General features: G+C 54.3%; 1 long non-coding RNA gene across 1 annotated transcript in view; it reads right to left on the reverse strand.

Annotated features, from left to right (window-relative positions):
• Positions 1-22,409, reverse strand: part of LOC106830591 (uncharacterized) — a 177,217-nt gene that overhangs the window by 122,299 nt on the left and 32,509 nt on the right. The gene's annotated exons all lie outside the window — the stretch shown is intronic.

Genomic DNA, 22,409 nt, shown 5'->3' on the forward strand with positions numbered 1-22,409 from the left:
TTCCAGCTTATTTCCTGCAGGCCCCTGCCACCCCTCGCCTATCACACACCACCACCAACCCTTTAATTCCAGCCTAGATGTTCTCCTCCTTATTGGCTGCCTAATACCAAGCAGGTTCTCACTCCCCACTCAGACCCCTCTGTCAGCCCATGTATCAGCTTTTAGTTGAAAGGAATACAAAAATAAAATCCAAACTGGTTTAATAATAGTGGATTTATTAGCTCACTTAACTGAATAGTCCAGATGGCACAGGCTTCAGGTATGGTTCGATCAAGGCTGAATGCCATTTTCCTGAGATTTTCCAGGATCTTCCCACTTCCATATTTTGACAGTAGTCTCAGGTTGTGTTCCCAGTCACCAGATGTCTGCCAGGAATCAGGGCCACAAGCTTGTTCATTTGAATTCAGATAGAGAGAGATTGGATATGTTTCTCCAGCCATCTAACAAAAATTCTGAGCTTCCGTCTGATTGGGCCAACCTAAAGCAATCCCTGTGACCAGAGGAATGTGTGTGCTGATTAGTTTAGAACAAGCCAATGTGCCAAGGTGTGTGAGTGTGGGAGGGTTATCTGGATTGGCTACACCACTCAGAACTTATCTGCACAGTCGCATACACTGCTGGAGATGGATGGGGTGCTGACAACCTCGACTGCACTACGACCTCTTCCAATTTGCTTTCCTGGGACCCAGGCTTCCTTAAAGGCCCAGACCTCTGACAACATGCCCCTCTCTCTTACCTCCCAGAGCCCTTACTCTCAGCTCCACCCAGGGGAAGCACAGCCATATATGATTTATTTATATAGTCATTTGTCCGTCCTTCCCAGTTAGTAATCACAGAACTGATTAAAGCCTGCAAACCATTTTATACAAGCTAGCCCTTTTGACCTTCACAACAATCCTCTGAAACTCAGAGAGGTTAAGTGACTTGCACTATGTCACACAGCCAGAGATGGCACTGCCCCAGAGGCCTCCAAAGCAAGATCTCTCTTTCCCTTCTGTCTCTCTCTCTGTCACACACACACACCCACGCACACACACTCATACACACACACCACACTCCCTCCCTCAACTCAGACCTGACCCGAAGGTGCAGAAACCCAACTGGCACCACTTCCTTTTTCCCACTTCACCTCAATTTCTAGAGCTCTTAGACTTCTTCCAAAAAGTACAGAGAAAGTTTCTTGCCAGACAGCAGTTTCTAAGATTTGTGTGACAAGGCCGGGTAAAATTCAAATGACTCTGGGTGATTTAATCTGCTTGGGGCCGGGTGGTAAATCAGAACAGCCCGGGCTGCCACAGCCGCCCCAGAAACCCACAAGCCGCGCCGACGCAGGAGTGCATCTGCAGATCTGCAGGTGAGGCCCCGGAAGCGGGAACCGCGGCCCGGGGAGTTCCCCTCCACTGCCCTCGGAATCCATTTGGAGGGTCCTCCAGCCCACAGCCTCTCCCGGCCTACATGTTCCACCAGAAAACATCTTCCCCAAGGACGCAGCCCCAGTTCCTGCCCGCCCTGCTGCTCCCCCACAGTCAGGGCTGCCTCCCCAGCTCACAGCGGACTTTCCACAGGAAAGAGCCCAGCACTGGTCAAGCTTTCACTGAAACTGCTGCCTCCCCGCCGGGCCCTTGCACACCCACACGCCCATTACCTCATTTCATCTTCACAACAACTTAATGAGGGAGGCATGTCCACCCTCAGTTTATGGGTGACTTAACCGAGGCTTGGAACGATTAAATAACTTGCCCAGGGTTGTTCCATAGCTGGCAGGAGGCAGAGCCAAGATTCAGACCTCGATTCACAAGCCTCCAAAATCCTCAGCCTCTTGACTCTATGCCTCTGTGGAGGCCGAGGAAGGAGGAAGACAGGAGCTGTGACCGGAACCACGTTGTCCGAGGAAAGAGCGGGAGCGGTCCCCGGCTGAAGGGGAACTGCTGTTCTTGAGCAAATGAAACAATAGTTTTTTCAAAGGAGAAGGTCATCACACTTACTGCATCCCACGCTGTGCCACGCACGTGTGTGCATGTGGGTGCCGTGTGCCCGGGGCTCCATATCCATCGTCCTAACCATAACCCTGTGAGCAGTGGGGTGCTGGTAAATAGTCACCAACCAGGAATATGCAAGAGAGTAAAGAGCCCTGATTTGTAGCATTTGCCAATTTCAGTGGTGTAAATCCTCCCACCGTGGTCAATTTCAAGCTCCCCGTCGGATGTCACTGGACATGCAGGTGGGAAGGGATGCCCTCAGTGGATTCTGTAAGCCAGGAGGAACCCCCCACCAACACACGGCCGCCGGTCAGAGAGGTTTTGTTAAAGCCACTTCACAGATGAGATGGTACCAAAAGGCGCTCGGGCTGAAATGCGCTTCCTTACAGTTTTCTCAAGTGCATGTTCTCTTCACAGCTCCGTGTTCCCTGAGCAGGAGGCGACTTGACGCAGGGAGCCACGGCCACTGACCTCTGACCTCCAAAGGCAGGTAGACGCCTGGGAGGTCCTGGAGGGCAGAAGAGGAGCAGGGGGTAGGAGGGCAGCAGCTCGAGGTTCAGCATAAGGAAGAACCTTCTGAAGGCCCTTCTAGGCTGACGCTCCAGGAAGACGGCATCCAGCTGCGCCTGGCAAGCGGTACGTGCTCCATAATGAATGAATGAAGGAAGGAAAGGAAGAGCCATTACATCCACGTTGCATTGGCACCTCAAACTCACCAAATCCAAAACTGAATTCACCACCTTTCCCAAAAAAAACCCATCCCTCCTCTTGGGTTTCTTGTCTCAACGAATGTCACCCAGCTGGAAACCTGGGAGTCCTTGGCTCTCCCTCCTCCTCAGTCGCCGCATCCAGTCAATCAACAAGTCCCATCTCTCCCGCTTCCCAGGTCCTCTGGAACAGACGCTGGCCTCAGTATACCCACTCCGCTCCCCTGGCTCAGACGGTCGCCGTCTCTCCCTGAGCTGACCCCACGCTTCCTGACTGGGCCCTCGGCACTCGCCCGGGCCCGTGCCCTCTCCCAGCCCCTCTCAGATCCATCATCCACAAAGCTGCCAAGTGATCTTTCAAAACGGCCCCTCTGAGCGTGTCCTTCCCACTCTCTTCCATGGCTCCCCATTACCCAAAGGACAGAATCGAAGCCCCTTGATCCTCCAAGGTCTGGCCCCATCTCCCTCTCCTGTTTGATCCCTGACCTCTTCCTCCAGCCTGTGTTGGTCTTTATTCGTCACCGACACCAAACATCTTGGTGTCCCCCAGACATCTGCCTCTTGCGTCCATCCAATGCTGTTGTTCACGCTATACCCGCTGCCTGGAACGCCCTCTTTTCCCTCTTCCATCTCCTTTCGCTTTACCTCAAAAACTCCTACTCATCCTTCAAGACCTAAAGTCAGATGGTTTAGTAGCTGATTCCTGGGGGCCCTTTTAGCATTAACGTTTCACGACTCTAAGGCCAAGTCTTGATATTCAAGACCCTCTGGATTGTCTAGTCACTTTCTCTCTTCCTAGGGATCCTCGAGTCTAATCCCACCATTTTACGGACAGAAAATCTAAGGCCCAGAGAGGGAAAGAGATTTGCCCAACATCACACAGCAAGTCAGTGGCAGAGCCAGGACAACAAACAGCCACCTGCCTCCCAGCCCAGGGCTCTTTCTTTGCATCACACTCTCCAACCTGACCCCGTCCTCCAACACAACCATCGCTACCCCACCCTGAATCACCTCCTCACACCCACACCAGACTCGCACCCTTCCTGCCTTTGCACACGGTGGCAAGGCCATTCCCTCACCTCCATTCAACCTCCAGGGCCCTCCACCTCCAGGAAGCCCATCCTTGTCATCAAACCCCACACCCTTCCCCAAACTTCCCAGAGTTGTCAGAAGCCAGCCACGAGGTCACGGTTCACTCCCGGGGTCAGGGGCATGTTCCGGCTCGCCAGGTAGGACGCCCATTTCTCAGAGCTGGCCCAGATCTCCTTACTTCCTTTCTTCTTCTCCTTCTCCTCCTCCTCTTACATCCCCCAGCTTGATATACAACAGCTCAGGGTAACAAAGTATAGTGAAAAGAGCGTGGCCTCTGAGGTCGGACAGAGGGAGCTTCAAATCCCAGTTCGGGGCATCCCTGACTGGTTGGCCTTAGTCCATCCGAGGCTTGACTTTCCTCATCTGTAAAATGGGTCCTGCCCCGCAGCGTGGTCATGAGAACTGAATGAGCTCACCCATGTTACAGGCCTAGCACGCGGCAGGGTCCTGATAAATAATAGTTCCCTTCCCCACGGCCCTTCTCGGTGAATCCCCAGGACACTCGGAGAAAAGCTCCCCTGGGCTGGGAGGTGGGCAGACTCTGAGCACGCTCTCTCCCTGCCGTTCCCAACAGGCTACAAGCAGCCTGTGTGCAGAGACGCGGGGCGCATCCAGCCCCCTTCCCCACCCCCAACAATCTGCTTTAACCTTCCTACCACAAATGCCTTGTTTATTTCAATAGCATCCGCTTTACTTTTCCGTTCACGCAAAAAAAAAAAAAATGCAAAAACAGATTTAAGAGGAAAAGAAGTATTTAATGAGGAAAACTGTCTGCAGCCCTGTTTCTTGCTCAGGAAAAAGTGCCTGTGATTCTGGCAGGAGAGAGGGGAGTTCAACAGCTTCACTCACGGCAGCTGCCAGGAGAAGTGCATCGCAGAGGGGAACAGAACCTCCGCGCTAAACAGCGCATCTCCCAGCCAGGCGCCTCCCAAGCCGAATTCAGCCCAAGCGGGGTTCCAGCCCTGATGTGAGCAACTGTAAGCTTTCTGGTCCCGCCCACCTCCAGCCCAGGAGAACCGGCCCTGCCAGGCCCTGCAAACCGCTGACCACCCACCAGGATAAGGGCTCTGAGAGGGGAGGGAGACGGCTGGGGAGGGAGTGGATACACCTGACCAGTGGCCAAGGGGACCAGGACCCCTCCCTGTTCCAGAGCATTCAGGGACCAGCACTTTCCTCTCCCCCAAGTGAGGGCAGTGTGGCGTAAAGATCAGATCCAGGACTGGCTGCTCAAACAAAAGTTCAGGAAATCTGCAGCTTCTTTCCTGCCCTCCAAAGTGTCATTTTGGAGGCCTCTCTGGATGGAATCCAAGGGCCAAACTCCGGAAGGGCTCTGTTCCCTTTAAACCGCCTCCCCTCCCAAAAAGGAAGAAGAGCTGACAAAGCAGAAAATGGCACATAACCTTCAAATATATACAATAGAGACTGCCCCAGGGCAGAGAGCAGGCTGGGCCAGGACAGTGGTCGCCTCCCTTGACTCAAACCTCATACCTCTATTAATGTAGCCCGCTGGCTTATACTGAACTTATAGGCCCTTGAACGCCCAAATCCCTTTGTCACGATCTGCTGCTCCTCTCTACAATTTTTCCTGTAGTCAAGATGGGCCCCAGCATTTATCCCTGTGACATTTCTTCATGCCTCCTTGTCACTCCAGCCAGTTGAGATCCTTCTGGATCCTGATTGTTCTATCTGGGCTTTTCTCTGTCCCATTTCTCTGTTCTCCTACCTCCTTCTGTTACAGGCCTGCACTCTCCATGTCTTCTTCTGGGTCCTCGGCACGTAGTGGTCAGAACAGGGTGGAAGGCAGAGCCCCAGAGAAGCCTTTCAAGACCTTCGCAGACCCACCTGGTTCCACTTACATGAACATTTCGTGGCTGCTGTTCAGCCAGATGGGAGCCCCCTCTGTGCCCTCACAGCCATCTATTACGTCCTCAAGGGTCATGAGACCCTCTCCAGCGTCTCGGAAGGCAGTGTGACATGGCAGAAAGGACCCGACAGCTCCAGGCTTGAATCCCAGCTCCGCAGATCTTGGGCAAGCCATCTAACTTCCTAGAGACTCAGTTTCGGATCTGCAGAATCAAGACAGCCACAGCCGGCGCCCAGGCTTGTGAAAGTTAAGTAAGGCCATGTCTGCGAAGTATCCAGCACCCAGTAGGTGTGCCACCAACAGATTCCACTCCCCTCCACCCCAGCTCATTCTCCTCATCCCCTAGTCGTTAAGCTGTCAGAACCTACGAGATCTGCCTGGTCTTGGTGAACCCACGTTGGCTCCGGGGATCACTGCCTTCTTTTCTAAGTGTGGCAGCTTCCACCATCCATACTAGACCCTCCCACTAATTTGAGCACAGCCAAAGATCTGGATCTTTTTCGTGGGAAATCTTGTCCAGGCAGCCTTCCTGGCTCTGTGCAGTTTTTTAAATAACAGTAGCAATAACCTTAATCCTTCCAATTCCACTATGAAATAAAAAGTATCTCCACTTTGCCTATGAGGAAACTGAGGTTCAGAGAGGTTAAATAACCTTTCCAAGGTCACACAGCTGGAAATTTTGAACGCTGAGCCAAGCTCTGTCTGACTCTGAACACTGCATTCTCGCTATTAGGCAATATTCCCTAAATGCTGGCCTAACGGGGGACTTGCTCTCTGGCCCTGCTGTGCTTTTCTTTCGGCATCAACCCCACGTTCACTTGGTTGAGCACCTGTTGGGTCCTGACACTGTCATCCACAGGGCTGGCCACTCCTCGCCCCCACCTCCCAGCAGCTCTGTGCCCACCACCTTCACATATAAAGGGGCTGGGCTGAGGCACAGACCCCGCTGCTCCCTGAAGACTGGCATCAGTGGGTTCCTCAGGGGCTGATCAGCACATGCGCGTCCTGAGCTCCTTGACCCCGGGGCCCCCGACTCAGCCTGGGCCCTCTTCCCAGCCCTTCATCAGGGCGCAGCCTCCTGCTGGCAGACCCTGATGCCTCTGAACAGACGCTGCCTCCTGAACCCCCACTGGCCAGGACCCCCACTTGCCCGAGGAGCATCCCAAGGCCCCTCCTCCCACCCACACGCCCAGACTGTCCGGATGCTGGGTCCAGCCACCCAGCACGGCTGTCCCCCACCACTGACCATCAGCCTTCACCCCCCTCCTGACTCCCTCAGCCCAGAGGTCAGCCTGGGCTGCAGACTGAGGGGCTTCCATAAGCCAGGGAGGGAGTGGGCCCGGAAACCTGCTGGGCTGGGGCTCAGGCCCGTGGCCACCGAAGCGGCAGCCAGTCAAGGGATCTCTGAGATTCTGGGAGAGGCCATCTGTGGGTCTGTCCGCAAAGCCTTGACAATGTCCTGGCAGGATGCTCAGAACTGGAAGCCTCTGTCAGAGGACAGGCCCCCGGGGCCTCAGAGGACGGAGCTCTGGAGCAAGGCCACCCGCCTCCCCAACACAATCACCTCACAATCAAAAACACGGCCCCTTGACCATCGCACCCGCACGAGTACTGGCTTTCCAAGCCCATTCGCACAGAAGTCTACCATCCCCTCACGACACAGACAGAAGCCGGTCCATTCACTCAATAAATACGGATGACACAGCTGCCACACGCCAGGCACTCTTCCAGGCACGTGGGACACATTAGAGCCCAAACCAGACAATGGCCCCACCCCTCGTGAGGGCTTTCATTCCAACAGGGACACCAACAGTAAAAAATAAACTAGTAAATCATTTAGTGTATTGAAAGGCGAGAAGGACAAAAGAAAAATGAGAACAAGACAAGGAGAACCAGAGCGCTGGGAGGAGCAGGGAGCAATTTGAAGGAGGGCGGTGGGGGCGTCAATGAGAAAATGACCCGGAAGTGCTCAACGGCCACAAGGGTACGGCCAGCGGCTCCTGCACCAGCCAGCACAGTCCCAGACGTGCTTCCGGTCGACATTAATTCCCACATTGTTAGTTACTCCCTCTTACAAACAGTTGAAGAGCTGCTAACGCACTCAATATCGTGAACCGGGAACACTCCTGGGAGTGTCGATAAACGTCATCAGCTCGGAGGGAATGATTATGGGACCCCACCGCCTCTCCCAGCTCATGTGTTCTTTCCTTCATCCTCCAAATACTGTAGACCCACCGACTTTCCCTCGTCTGCCCCACCTCCCTTCCTGAGACCCTGTGCTCTGTCCTCCCAGCCTCCGAACCCACCGGCACTGCTCTTGGAAAGACGAGCAGCCCTCCCTTTCCCAAAGAGGAACTTTCCCCTCCACCTGCCTTCTCAGACTCCATCTGCACCTTGGTGATGTCCACTCAATGGGTTCACAGATGGTACTTTATGATGAACAGTGTTTTCAGGAGGAAAAAAAAAAAGCAAGTGACACTTCAGGGGACTCTTGAAGGAGGTGATAAAGTTCTCCATTCATTCATTCCTTCATTCAATAAATATTTATCGAACATCCACCATGCCACCAAGGGCCAGAGATGGTTCTAATAGTGGGGATCCAGACATGAACCAAACAGCTAAAATTCCTGCCCTCGTGGAGTTTATGTTCTGGCAGGGGAGAGAGGAGCCATAAACTAAATAAGTGAATACACATGGTGTTCCACGGTGATCAGTGTGATGGAGAAGATGAAAGCAGAGGAGTAAGGGGGAGGGGTGCATTTGAAGCAAGGACGGTCAGGTCCTCACCCACACAAATTCTTGCACTAAGCTAAAAACACCCACAGACCATTTCCCAAACTCACTGTCACACTCGCACTAGACTCGCACGGACTCACGATACAAACGTAGGCCCACAGGTGCCCTCTCTGCTGTGAAAAGTACACTCCCATGAACACGCACACAACCATATTCAGCACAAAGACACACTCCCGCCCCCCAAGCCCATCTTACTCAAACCTCAGAGAAACACACCCTCAAGGTCACACAGAGAGACCAGGAAGTCAGAACTGGTCGGAACTGGCAGGACGCTCTGCAGCCAGAAGGAACTGAAGACCACAGAGGGCACCAGCTAGCCGGACACCAGCATCGGGCCAGCCTCGGGCCAGCATCAGTGGCCAAAACACCAGTGCTGAGTTCTTCACAATACACCCCACTCTCCCCTGCCCACGGACCATCGACCTCAGCACCCAACAAAGGCACCCACACCTGTGGACGCCCACAGACAAACACACAGACTTGCGTACAGGGGCGCACACACGGACACACGTTGACACAAAACACGACCTTCACTCCTCTCTTCCAGGCAACACGGTGGGTGAGACTGGCAGAGCTTCTTGCAATTTCGGCGTCGCGTGTCTGCTTTATCCTGCCAACCGACCCCACACGTCCCAGCTGTTCCGACCACCACCTTTTCCTCCTGTCCTAGCCTGGGGCAGCGAATCCCCTGGATGGCCTGTGTGTGCACGAGAATGCATCATACGTGAATGTGAACACGTGTAGTTTGCACATGGGGTGGGGACGTTCGTGTGTAAGTATGGGTGCATGGGGAATTTGCAATGTGTGAGCGCCTTTGTGTGCGTGTGTGCAGGTGCGTCTGTGCACATCTGTGTGCACGCTCCCGGGAAGAGAGAGGAATTGATCATCTAAATCTTGCTTCTCGGGGGGATGAAAGCAAAGCCAAGTTTGGTTTTAAATCAGAGCAGCCGGGGCAGGAGGGGTTCCCTCGCCTTACGCGGTTATCTGCGGCACGCAGCGGAACAGGCTGGCAGGCAGGAGGCAGTGAGCAACCCATCAGCGGGGAGTCGTTTGTTGTCTCCAGGCCCCTGGGACCTGCTGTGGCTGCTCCAGGAGCGGGAGACCCAGAGTGCAGCAGCGACAAGCACATGCCCGGCCCGAGTGCTGGGGGATGGGGGGAGGAGGAGATGGCATCCGGCTCAGGCTTCCTCGTCTGTAGAAAACAGAGGGAGAAGAGGCAGGAACCTGCAGGCCAGAGAGAAGTCCAGGCACTTCTGGGCCTGGATGGAGAGAGAGGGTCCAGGCAAGAGGTAGCACCGGCCCCAGGACAGACGCTGCCCTGCCAACCTCTTCCCTGGCAGGCAAGCATCCTCGAGCCTCCAGGAAGTCAGAGCCTTAGGCAGCCTGAGTTGCCTGATTCTTTTCTGCCCGTGACAGTCACCTCTTCCCTCCTCTCCAGCCCTAGCCCTTTCTCTTTGTCCCTCCCTGCCTCTCCATCTCTGGATTCTTTGATCTCTTTGTGGCTGTCTGGCCTTCTCTCTCCATCTGTCCATCTTGCCCTCTTCTTTTCAAGGCCCTCTGCCAGCCCTAATCTCAAGGCTTCCCTCTGCTGACCCCGTCACCTGTGGCCTTGCTTGTAACACGTCACACACCTTCCAGAGCCTCTTACGCGATTCCAGCCTCCTGTCATTTGGAGGACAGGCTGGGAGAGTTGGGATTAGAAACCCCATTTTACAGACGAGGAAACCGAGCCCCCAGAAGCTAGGAGGCTAGCCCAAGGCCATGCAGCTGGCACAGAATTAAAAATCCAGGTGTGTTTCCACTGCCTGACCAGCCTCCCATAACTCCACATCACCTGGAAGCATGAGCAGTTCTCCTCGGTACCCCAAACCCTGAAGTGAAGAGAATTTAAGAACCCAGTGCCAGGGCTGGCCCCATGGCACAGCGGTTAAGTTCGGCACACTCGGCTTTGACGGCCCGGGTTTGTGGGTTTGGATCCTGGGTGTGGACCTACACCACTCGTCAGCCATGCTGTGGCGGCAACCCACATACAAAATAGAGGAAGACTGGCACAGATGTTGGCTCAGGACTAATCTTCCTTGAGCAAAAAAAAGAGGAAGATTGGCAACAGAAGTTAGCTCAGGGTAAATCTTCCTCAGCAAAAGAAAAAAAAAGAACTCAGTGCCACAAAACAGCTCAGCCCCAGCCCAACCACTAAAACTGCCTTCAATTCATTAAAAGTCCTGGAAAATCTAAGGACTGAGCTGCAAGGCATGGAGACTCTGTATGTCCTCCCAAGATGCCCCACCCTAGCCCCCTCTCCCTCCAAGTCTGAAGTGTTTGCAGGGCCCACATTCCCCAGGCCCACCTGGGACGAATGGGCTCCCTGCTTCTTGCGTAGGTGCCTCCTGTGGTCTCAGTCTTCCCATCTGTACAATGGGGACAATGAGTCTTGCTCACGATGCTGAGTTAGGCCCCGCCTCCAACAAACACAGCCGCTCCTCTCCCTCTCCAGGACCCCAATCCCGAAAAGACCTCTGACTTCAGCCTCCGAGAGCCCTCAGACCCCTCTGGAGGATGGCCGTGGTTCCGGGGGTCCCACGCTGGCTTTAACCGCACCGGCAGCTGGGCCCCAACCGTGATGCCACGGGGCCCAGGGACACAGCCCCCTCTGCAGCCAGGTCCAACAGCCTCCTGAAGCCTCGAGCGCTGCTTCCAGCCCCCCACCGAGAGGCGTCAGCACCAACGACCCGCCAGGGCCTGCCCATTTTCCTTTCTTTTCATTGCCGGCTCCGCACGCGGTTATAGAACCAGGTCTCCACAGAGTAATTTACTGGCAGAATCTCTCCCAGAATCCAGCTTGAAACCAAGCTGTAAAAACAGCTTCGAGTGTAAATAATTCATGCAGACAATATGACTTTTTTATGTAAATTCGGTGCATTAACCCTCTATTATAATGATGGACGACAGATAGGGGCGACGTTGCCTTGGTAAGGGCTAATGGATGGCCGCCATAAATTCACTGCACATTTTATTGTGTTGCTGGAAATTGTGCCTTCAGGCAATGCTGTTTACTTTTATGTAAAACTCTAGGTTCCCTAAATATTACAAATATTTTACATCCAGCTCCTCAGCATTTGGGCTCTGCCCACAAATCAAGCTTTCTCCATGTGAGTTGTAATTAAAGGTTTGTTGTTTTTTTTTTTCCTGGGACAATTATCTCCAACTATAAAGAGAAATATTTTTCCCCTTTAGATGTTCCGTCATTGACTTATTAACAAATCCTTGGAAGACGGAGGTTGTAAGCCACTCGCTGTGGTACTTGGCACGAGTGGGGCTGTGGAAAAGAGGCGCCGTGGGAGCAGGAGGTGGCGGCTGGCTTTTATGTCTGGCCGCCACTCAGGTTTATTTACACATATGATCTTCTGGGCCTTCCTCCCCCCTCTTCCTTTCTATAATTCATGACCACTTTAGCAGGGTAATTCCTCCAGCCACCTTCGCAAGAGATTGGCCCCTTGCAAGCCCCCTGCCCACACTCCTTCGGGGATGTGGATGCTGGGCCTAATGCCTGAGAGGGTCAAAAGCAGAGTCTTTGCAGCTGGCTGCCCATACACAAGCCGATTCATCCCTTCCTTGTCCCTGCCACTCACGTGGCCCAGAGGACCTCGGAGGGAAACTCGGGGTTTCCTGTGCAGAGTGTCCTTCAATCCAAAACGTTGGAAATGCCCCTTTGGCTCGGTCCCTGCCCAGGCAGAGGTCATGAAGACGCCATTGAGTCTTGCATGAGGTTTGGAAAGAGGAAGGCTGAGAACTTCAGAGGCATCTTAACGAAGGGAGGCAACAGCTGGAGCAGCAGCCCTCTTTAAAAATAATCCTCGCACTTGTTTACTATCGTCATTAATATTAATAGCCACTCCGTTAATATTCATATAGCTGCATGAATATCATCGGGAGCACCTGGGATCTCTAAGCACTCCTAATGGCATGTGGATTCTGCCTCCAGGGCCCCACCTCTCCGCCTGTCCCTCCCCGCGGGCATAACCCCTGTCCGACACAGGTTCCCAACCGCCCTCCTCTCTGATTGACACATGTCTTTGGAACTCCAGAGCCACACAGGGATTTGGAGTCACCTCTAAGGCCCAGGGGCTTTGCTGGAAGGATGGGACTGCAGGCCAGAGACCCTGGGCGCTTCCTGCCTCTGCAAAGGGCACAGGAAGGTTCTGACAAAGGTGGCTTAGAAAAGAAAGATAGTTCATTTCCCCCCCAAAGGCTCAATTTCCGCCAAAGTCGAAAAAAGACACATTGGTTAAAAACAAGGAGGAGATATCATTTTTCACCGATTAGATTGGCACAGATAATTAGGACACTAATGGCAACAGCGGCGACCAGCTCGCTTCCTGCACGCGAGCGCTGTGCTTAACCGCCCATGCCTGCTGGTCCTGAATCTTCACGACAACCTCACCACGTACCCTTTATGGGGCTGTAACATAAATTCGTAACACCTTCATGGGGAGCAGTTTACAACATGTGACGAAACGCAAACTCTGCTTACCCTCTCACCCAGCTATTCCATTCGGAGGAACTTTCTGTAGGTTAATAGTTGAAAATACGGCTCCCTCTAAGTGAAATCCTCTTTTTTTTTTTTCAAAGATTGGCACCTGAGCTAACAACTGTTACCAATCTTCTTTTTTCTTTTTTTTTTTTTCTTTCTGCTTCCTCTCCCCAAATCCCCCCAATACACAGTTGTATATTTTAGTTGTGGGTCCTTCTAGTTGTGGCCTGTGGGATGCCTCCTCAATGTGGCCTGATGAGCGGTGCCATGTCCACGCCCAGGATCTGAACCAGTGAAACCCTGGGCCGCAGCAGCTGAGTGCGCGAACTTAACCACTCGGCCACGGGGCCGGCCCCTGAAATCCTCTTGCTCTTCCCCTCCAGGCCCACCCATCCTTTCCCCTTCCATCCCCTGACCCTGTCTCTTGCCTATTCATCTTTCCCAACCTGAATGTCACCTCCTCAGAGAAGCCCTCCCTGATTCCCAAGTCTAGCTAACATTCTCTCGTCTGACTCTCTCACAGCTTGTACTTTTCCTTCGTAGGCTGTGTACTTCTTTGTACTGCATATCACCTGCTCATTGAATAGTTATTTGTGTAAGTGCTTAAGACATAAGCTCATTGCAGAAAAGCGCTGTCTTCCCCGGCTGTCAGGGGCTGGGCGTCCTGTCTCCCCATTGCATCAGAAACTCTGTAAAAGCAAGGACTGACCATGTCGCTTTATCCACCATTTCTATCCCCAGCCTGGCACTGGGCTGGTGTGTAGAATACACTCGATAAACATCTGTGGCATGAGTGAATGAATGAATGAATGAGCGAATGAAAGGCACAAAGATCTGTGCACACAGATGTTCATTGCAGGGATGTTTATAAGAACAAAACAATTGGAAAAATATATATTGCCGTGAGCTGGAGACTGGGTAGGTCAAGCGAGGAGTGCTCATAGCCGTAATGCAGGCATGCAAATGATGAGGGGGCTCCGTATCTGTGTACATGAAGGATGTCCGTGACATATTGCTGAGTGGGGAGAAAAAAAACAGGTGACAGAACAGCCTGTGTCGTCTGACCTCACTCAGGGGGGAACTGCATACGTGGAATCTATTTGTGTATATTTATGCACAGGGAGAAGTCTGGAAGGACGTTCACCCAAATGTTACGCGGTTATCTCTGGGTGGTGAAATCTGAGGTGGTTTTTACATTTTTCTTTGAACTTTTCCATCTTGTCTGAATTTTTTGCAATGAGCATATGTATCCTTTTTTACAAAATGATAAAGCTGCTTTCAAAAGACAAAAAATAGGATAGGTACCCTGGGAAAGGATTGGGGGGATGGGTGCCTTGTGAGGGGCTCAATTCGAGGCCAGGCGAACTGGACAGAAGCTGGGGCCCGAGGGGCTGGGGGCTGTCTCCCCTCTGCGTGGCACCCCCCACCGAGGCCACAGGAGAGGGACATCCGGGCCCGGCGCCCCTGCCCGATCCTCTCTCCAGGCACATCATGCGTGTCCAGAGCGGAGCTTCTAAATAGGGATTTCCGCATTTGATTCTTCTGACATGCTTTACCGCCTCAGAGCTGTTTTGCAAAATTCATAGCGGTTTGCACAGGCTCCAAGCTTCCTGGGACCAATTCCATTTCGAACAATAGTGGAGTGTCTGCTTGCAGGCGGGGTCGGCCCACCCCAGAGCAGCGTCCCAGCGTCTGTGAGCTGGGACTATGGGGCTGAGTGTCGAGGCCACAGCATGAAAATACATGAGCTCGTCCTTGTCCTCGTCCTCACCCTCCTCCTGTCAAGGAGAAGGAAACAGGAAGACAGCTGCCTCCCTCCCGGCCCTCCTGCGCCCAAGGGGACTCTCTCCCCCCAGGAGGTGAGTGAAAAAAATCCCTTCCCAACATCCCTCCCTTTCTCTCTGGATCACCTCCTATGGGTCTCCTTACCCAGAACCACCTGCAGCCCTGAGAGGCTAACTGGCTTGGTGGAGCCAAGGTCTCAGGGCAGGATCATGGCCAGGCGCAGGGTGGAAACCAGGGTTTCTCCCGCTGGCCCTGTGCATGCCTTAGTTTAGAAAAAGCTTGGTGCCCCATTCCTTAAGATAAACCTATGGCAGCACAGTCACTACCCCAAACTAAGCCACAGAAGACCCCATCACTGGCCTCCCTGTCCTGAGCCCTGCCACCCCCCCCCCACCCCCAGGATCCAGTACCCAGTACCCAGGGTGATTTCTCTAAAACTTTACAAAACTCACCAGCCATTCCTCTACTTCTATGGCTCCATATTGCTTACAGGGGAGAAAAGTCTAAGCTCCTTAGCCTGACACTCAAGGTCTTTTGTGATACGGCCTCTGTCGGACTCCAGCCACGCCCATCTCCACTCCTTACCCTGCACACCTGAATGACGTAAACTTCCCCCAGCCCTCCTGCTGTCACACCCCGACACCCCGACACCTTTGTCCATGCTGTGCCCTCCCCTCTTCACTAGGCTAATTCCTGCTCACGCTTTAGGCCACCTCTTCTGGGAAGTCTTCCTTAATCCCCATCTGAAGGCTCAGATGCCTCCTTCAGCTCCCACAGACCCCCGTGCTACTATCCATTTAATTGACACTTTATATGACCAAGATTTATTGAGCACCTACTGTGTGCTGGCCCCCATCATGGCGTCTACTACCCAGCAGCGTCTGCCTCTGGAAGTTTCTTGAGGACAGGGATATACTACCAAGGCCCAGAGTTAGTCTACTTCACAACCGCGTGGCAACAGCACGATCATCAGCCCCATTTCACAGATCAGAAGACCAAGGATCCCTCGGCAGGCTGTGGACAAGGGCAAGAGGAGGAAAGAAAAGGTTTCCTAAAATATAAACCCAACACGGCAATCCCCCACTGTCATTGCCTCCCCCACTGTCTTCCCCAAACCGTTCACCAACGTGCCCCACCCCAGGCCCCTCCGTGGTCAGGTCCCAGCTCTCCCCCTTCTCCCACACTCTCCCACCTGCCTAAGACCTTTATCATTTTTCCCAGACTCCATCTCTCTTGCCACTGGGCCTTTGCACCTGATTTTCCCTCTGCCTTTGACAATGCTCTGTCTTGCTCATCTTGGTCTCTCAGACGCCTGATACATGGTGAATGTATGAGTAAGTGAATTAATGAATGACATCTCATAGGTATTACAACCTCGAGACGTCTAAAACTCATCCTCCCCCCTCCAGAGAGAGCCCTTCCCCTCCTCCTTCCAAGTCTGCTGTCTCAGTGAACAACCTCATCCACCACCCACTGTCTCCAGCTACAGACTGGGTGTCCCCGGCTCGTCCCTTTCCCTCCCCTCACTTCATTGTCTAGTCGATTTCTGCACAGTATTGATTTTGACTCAGCGATGCCCTCTGACCCCATCCCCTCCCCTTCTTCTCCATTGCCTCTGCTCAGGCCTCACCCTCTGGGGGTCATCCCCGGGCAGCCAGGCACCCACGTCTCACCTCCGGTCACCGCCTCCCTCTCCAGTCCTCCCTCCCTGCAGAAGCTAGAGAGATGTTTGCACCCTGACCCTGACCTCCTCTTTGTAAAGGTCCCCCACTGACTCCCCATTGCCCTCAGCATACACGGGCCCGGGTGAGCTGCTCCAGCCCCCGCCCCAACCCCTGCCAACTCGCTCCTGGTCTCCAGCCATTCTGGACGCTCCAGACAACTCCATGCCCATGCTCCCTCGGGCTGGCTCACGCTTCTCGGCTGCTTCACCTGGCTAACTCCTCCTCATCCCCCAAGATTCTGCTCAACAACCACCTCCTCAGAGAAACCGTCCCTCACGCATCCCACCCCTCTCTCCCACTCGGGGCTAAGTGACATTCCTCGCAGCACCCTGTGCCATCGCCCCCATAGCCTGCGTGTCACTGCCTGCTGATGGGCTCACCTCCCCCAACGCACTGGGAGATCCTCGACACCAGGATGTCCAGCGCCCAGAGAATATTGATTATGGTTGTTATGGGCAGGGTAGGTTCCATCAGTCCCAGTACACAGATGAGGAAACTGAGGCACAGAGGGGTGGAGTGACTTTCTCAAGGTTGCAGAGCCAGCAAGTGGTGGAGCCATGGCTTGAACCCAGATGTCACTGTTTCCAGTGGGCTGTTCTTTCCACTGCGTTACAACTTCATTTCAGAACCACTCTAGCAAGCATCTCATACACACACACACTTCAATATGTACAGGAATGCACACGGGTATATCTATAATATACAGAGACACCCACAGCCCTGCTAACACAGAGATGCAACACACAAACAGCAGACCCCATAGGCACTTACCCCTAAATACTCACCGATATACACACATGAACATACATATTTGTGCACATATGTACATGCATGCATAACCCACACAGACACACACGGACATGCACCCAGGCACACATATCCAGTCACAACTACACAGACCCGCGGACACGCACATAGGCACACACAGATGTACACACACACATGTTCAGAGATGTGCACATACAAAACCACACTCGTATGCATCATGCCCAGACCAACACACAGGCACACACCCACACAGGGACGCCCTCATACACCACACATGCCTACTCATGTGAGCGTGGGCAGCACGTGTGCACACACACAAGGACACATATGCACCCCCACAGACCCTCACAAGAAGATGCACATACACTGGCCGGCATACACAGAAACGCACACGCAGACACGCTCCCTGAGATGTGGTAGCAACCGGCGCAGGTCAAATGAGCTGTCTGCTAGGGGTGGGGGCCCGTTGGAGGTACCTCCGGGCGCTCACATTTTTGCAGCTCAGGAAGGCAGCTGACATACCAGCCCGGCTGTGATGGTATTTTGCATAAATGCTAATGTATTAATTACCATGTACAGTACACAGAGCTGCCATTTAAAAGAAAAAGTTAAGACTTTAATTCAAAAGCCCCATGCGGGGTGGGGGTGGGGGGCATGCCCTGCATGGTGGGCAGAAGCCGGCAGGGCAGCCATGCCCATGCCCACTGGCCCTGCACTTGGTCCCCACCTGCAGGCTGCCAGGCCAGCCTGCCCGGGCCAGCCAGCCAGTTCTCTCTGCTCAGGGGTCTTGGTGCTATCAGGGGGCCAAGGCACATCTGGAGCCAGTGGTCTGGAAGAGGGGTAGGGAGACTGTGGAGGGCAGGTAATGCCCAGCTGACAGAGGGGTGGTCCTCTCAGTCAGGGGGCTGGGGCAGGAGCTAGAGCCCGAGATGGACGGCCTGCGTGATTCTTCCCTCGTTCAACACATTCCCTGCACGGCAACTGGAGTAACCTTTAAACTAGTGTATCCGATTATGTCACGCCCTGGCTTTAATCCTTTCAAAGTCTTCCCACGGCTCTCAGAGTAAAGTTCACACTCTTTAAAAGGGCCTGCCATGCCCGATGTGAGCCGGCCTCCCTCCTACCTCTCGATGCCTCTGCCACCATATGCCTCCTTTTTCACTGGTCACCTAGGCCGGCAAGCTTCTCCAGGCTGGCTTCTTCTCATCGGCCAGGCCTCAGCTCACCGGTCGTCATCCTAGGGCACCTCCCCTGACCACCCCATCTAAAGGAGCCCCTCTCCCCATCGGCCTCTTTTACGTCACTGGGGCTTTTGACTTCAGGCACATCTTGTTGTTGCAGTCCTCTCTGTTGGTTTTTTTCACTTGTGACTATCTCCCATCCCCACTGTAAGCGAGCTTTGGAAAGCAGGGACTTTGCTGACCCTGCTTCATCACTGCATCGCAGCCCCTCCCACAAGGCTTCGCACCTCATGGATGTTCAGTTAAACATTTGTTAAATGAGCGAATGAACTGGAATGAGCAAGAGATGCCCATTCTGGCCAGCTCCATTCCAGGTGCTAAATTCAGGCAGCCGCGCTCCCTCCATCTGCCTGGCAAGACGGCCCCGGCTCTTCTACCGCCCGTGGGGGGCTCACGTCCCAGAGCAGAGACCGAGGCCCAGGGCAGGAGGCATGCCCAGCATCATGCGACATCTTAGAGACTGGTGTCCAGGCCTCCTGAGTCCTCCCCTTGTCAAGTGGAAGGAAGCCTCCAATGATGATTTTAAACAACAGCAACGAGTAGCAACTTGGCCCTCTCCCTCTGCAGTCCATGTGCGTATCCTCTGTCTTACACGGACCCTGCGAGGGAGGCATGCGTTCCCCAATTTCGGAAGAAATTAAGGCTCCGAGACAAAGGTGATTCACCCGAAGTCTCCCAGCTTGCCAGAGGAGGCGTCAGGATTTAAATCCACGTTTGATGCCCAACCCAGGGCTTCCTGCACTGTACCACTGACCTTCTCTCCCCCGAGCCCTCCGGGATGCTCCCGGCAGCTGGAGCATGACAGCGATAGAAGGCCCCAAATATGCCCTAGAGGCCTCAGAGCCAAGGGGGTCCTGCCAGGCAGGTGAAGTGGGTACCGGGGACCAAGTGGCTCAGTCCCCACACACAGGGGAGTCCTTCACTCCACCCTCACCCTCACCGCCCCTCAGCTGCCAGGAACCACTGCTGCCGTTCTAGATGCTACATCTCTCCCAAACCCACCCTATTCTCCCCCTGGCCCCTGCCCTGCCCTAATCCAGGCCGCATCGCCGTCATCTCTCACCTATACTCTTGGGACGGCCTCCAATCCAGATCTGCCCTCCACCCAGCAGCCAAAGTGATCTTCCCTAAGCTTAAATCCTATTTCCCTCCCCAGTGACTTTCCCCCTCCCCACCTCAGCTCCCCCTGTGACTGTCCTTGGAGTGGTTTGTAAATGTGCATCATTGTTACGACTACAGGATACCCAAGTTCAAATCCTGGCTCTGCCACTGACTAGCTGTGTGGCCTCGGGCAAGTCCCCTAACCTCCCTGTGCCTCAATCGCCTACTCTGTAAAACGGGAATAAGAAGAGTGTCCCCCTTATACGGTTGTCGTAAGGATGAAATCAGTTAAAATACGTAAAGCACCAAAAACAGTGCCTGGAATCTGAAACACTATGTAAGAGTTTGTTGTTATTCACAATTGTTTTTTGTGATGATTCGATTTGTGTCTTTCTCCTCCGTGAAATGACAAGCTCCCTGAGGAGGGGGCCTTAGACTGAGTTGGCTGCTCAGAGGCTTCTTTGCCCACCACTCGAGGCCCTTTCTGCCTGCAGCCTTTGTTCTGGTTCTCCTGTTCTGGCTGGGTGTTGGCCCGAGAGGGAGGAGAAGGGCATGCCCTCAGCAGGAAATGCTGTCAGCGTCAGAGTTCCAGTCCTGATGAAAATGACAGGCGGCAGCCAGAGAGGACTGCTCCCCGCGGAGGGCTGGGCAGGGGCTGTACCCTCCAGAGCCCCAAGTTCCCAGGGAGCCCCCACAGGGCCAAAGCTCCCTTTGTCCAGAAGGTCAGGAGCAGCTGGCCAGCGGTGGGGGAGTTCCGCTGCCCTGCGCCAGCCCGCAACCCAGATGTGCGTGTTTGCACAGCCGAGTCCGGGCTCTGAAGGAGCCTTGTTGAGCATCATGAAAGGCGGCTTGTGATGAGGCCGACGGCCTCCGCACCCCGGCCTGCCCGCCTCCAGGACAGCAACCAGGAATGCAGCCCACAGGAAGCCCTTCCTACGGGCCTGCCAAGTGCCCTTGTCCTGCCTGAGAAGTCAGGGCCACTGGCACGAGCAGGTTTATTGTCAGCCGCAGACCAGACGTGCGGGTTCTGGTCATCCCTCAGTCTCCTCTTCTGGAAGATGGGGAGAGGCCCCACCTCAGCTCCACGCTGGTAGGCGAGGTGGAGCATGGGAAGCCACAGCCCATGGGCAGAACAGCAGCATGGTTAAGAGCTCCGGAGTCAGACCAGAAAAGAATTTTCACCTCCGGGAGCCTCCGTTTTCCCATCTGCAAATGGCGGTGATATCTACCGCCTCCTGGGCTGTCCTGGGGACGAAACGACATAGTGGGAAGGAAGGACCAGCATACACTGACACATCACAGGTGCTCAGTAGCTCTGGGTTCTCCTTCTCCTTCTCTATCCCCCAGGCTCCAAAATAGGGAATCTGAGGTTGCCTGCACTGTGGGTCGGGGCTCCCTCCTCCCGCTGTCCCAGGAGAAATGCTGTGCCGGAGGCCCTCACACCAGGCACGGGGCCACGCAGCTGGGCAGCCTGTATGCCAGGCACAGGACTCTACGTCCAGGTAGAAGAGTCTCTGCCCCCCACCATAGTCCCTGGGCACAGCTGGTCTCCTGACACGGCTGGTACCCTGGCCCAGGGTCTTACAGTTCCAGACACAGCCCATCCTTGGGCCTCATCCAGCTCTGGGCAGGGCCAGTCCCTGGGCTCAGCTGGCTGGCCAGGTATAGGTGTCCTTAAGCATACTTGGTCACTGGGAGGTGCTAGTGTCTGGTCACAGCTGGTCCCTGGAAACGGTCTCTGAGCACAGTCAGGCTACACACAGTCAGGGCCTGGGCACAGACGTTCTCTGGCATAATCAGTCCCTGGGGACGGTCAGCTCGTGGACACAGATGAGCCCCAGATACAGTGGGTCCTCAAAGGGTGTATGAGAACAGTCGTCCCTGGGCTCAGTCAGTCCTTGGGCACTGTGGGTCCCTGGGCATAGTCCTTCCATGGGCACAGTCAGCACCCGGATACCAGCTGGTTCCTGGGCACAGTCAATCCCCAGGCACAGTCAGCAGCCGGTTGCTGGACATAGCTGTTTCTGGGCTCAGTTGGTCCCCCAGGCACAGTCAGTCTTTGACCTTAGGACAAAGTGGACCCCTGACACAGTCCATTGAGAGCCTCCCCCTTGATTAACATGCAGAGAGCATCACCCTACTCCTGTGTGGCCCCAGTCTCTCCTCAGAGGACGTGGAAAACTGGGACCCTCGGAGGGGATAGGAGGTATCCCCTGGGGTCCCACGAGCCCTGGCAGGGCCTGCTTCATGGCAGGTGGAGGTAGCATGGAAGGAGAACTGAGGGGAGAGAACCAGGCCTGGCTGGAGGCAGGAGACCTCCTTCTCTCTTTACCCTGCCCCCTCTCTGCATACAGAATGGATCCCACAGGGCTGCGGAAGGAGCGGGGGCTGGCCTGCCACTGAGTGTCCACATGACCATGGGCAAGTGTGCTAGACAAGTGTCTTCTAGTTCTAAGGACATAAATTCCCAACTAGGTGGCTGACCCCCTTCTCTAACCAACACACTCACAGCCTTAGGCATGGCACTAACAGGGAGAGGGGCAGTGGCCAGTCCAGGACAAGGGGGCTGACTATCCACTCCAGGAGACAGCTTGTGCTGGGTTTCTGACGCTTCCTGGGTCTGATCAGTCCCATAGCTGCATCACCACACAGTCCAGCTGGGAACAGAACAGCAAGCCCTTGGGTAGGGGTCCAGCCTGCCTAGGGGCCCTGCTCCCCAGGCCTGTTTGGTACTCATTCCCTTTGGCCCACGTTATTCTCTGAAGGGGGCATGGTTTCTGCAGGATGATAATGTAATGTGGCACCCCATTAGCCAGCACCT

Source organism: Equus asinus, chromosome 5 (assembly GCF_041296235.1).
Source record: "Equus asinus isolate D_3611 breed Donkey chromosome 5, EquAss-T2T_v2, whole genome shotgun sequence".
Classification (NCBI taxonomy): domain Eukaryota; kingdom Metazoa; phylum Chordata; class Mammalia; order Perissodactyla; family Equidae; genus Equus; species Equus asinus.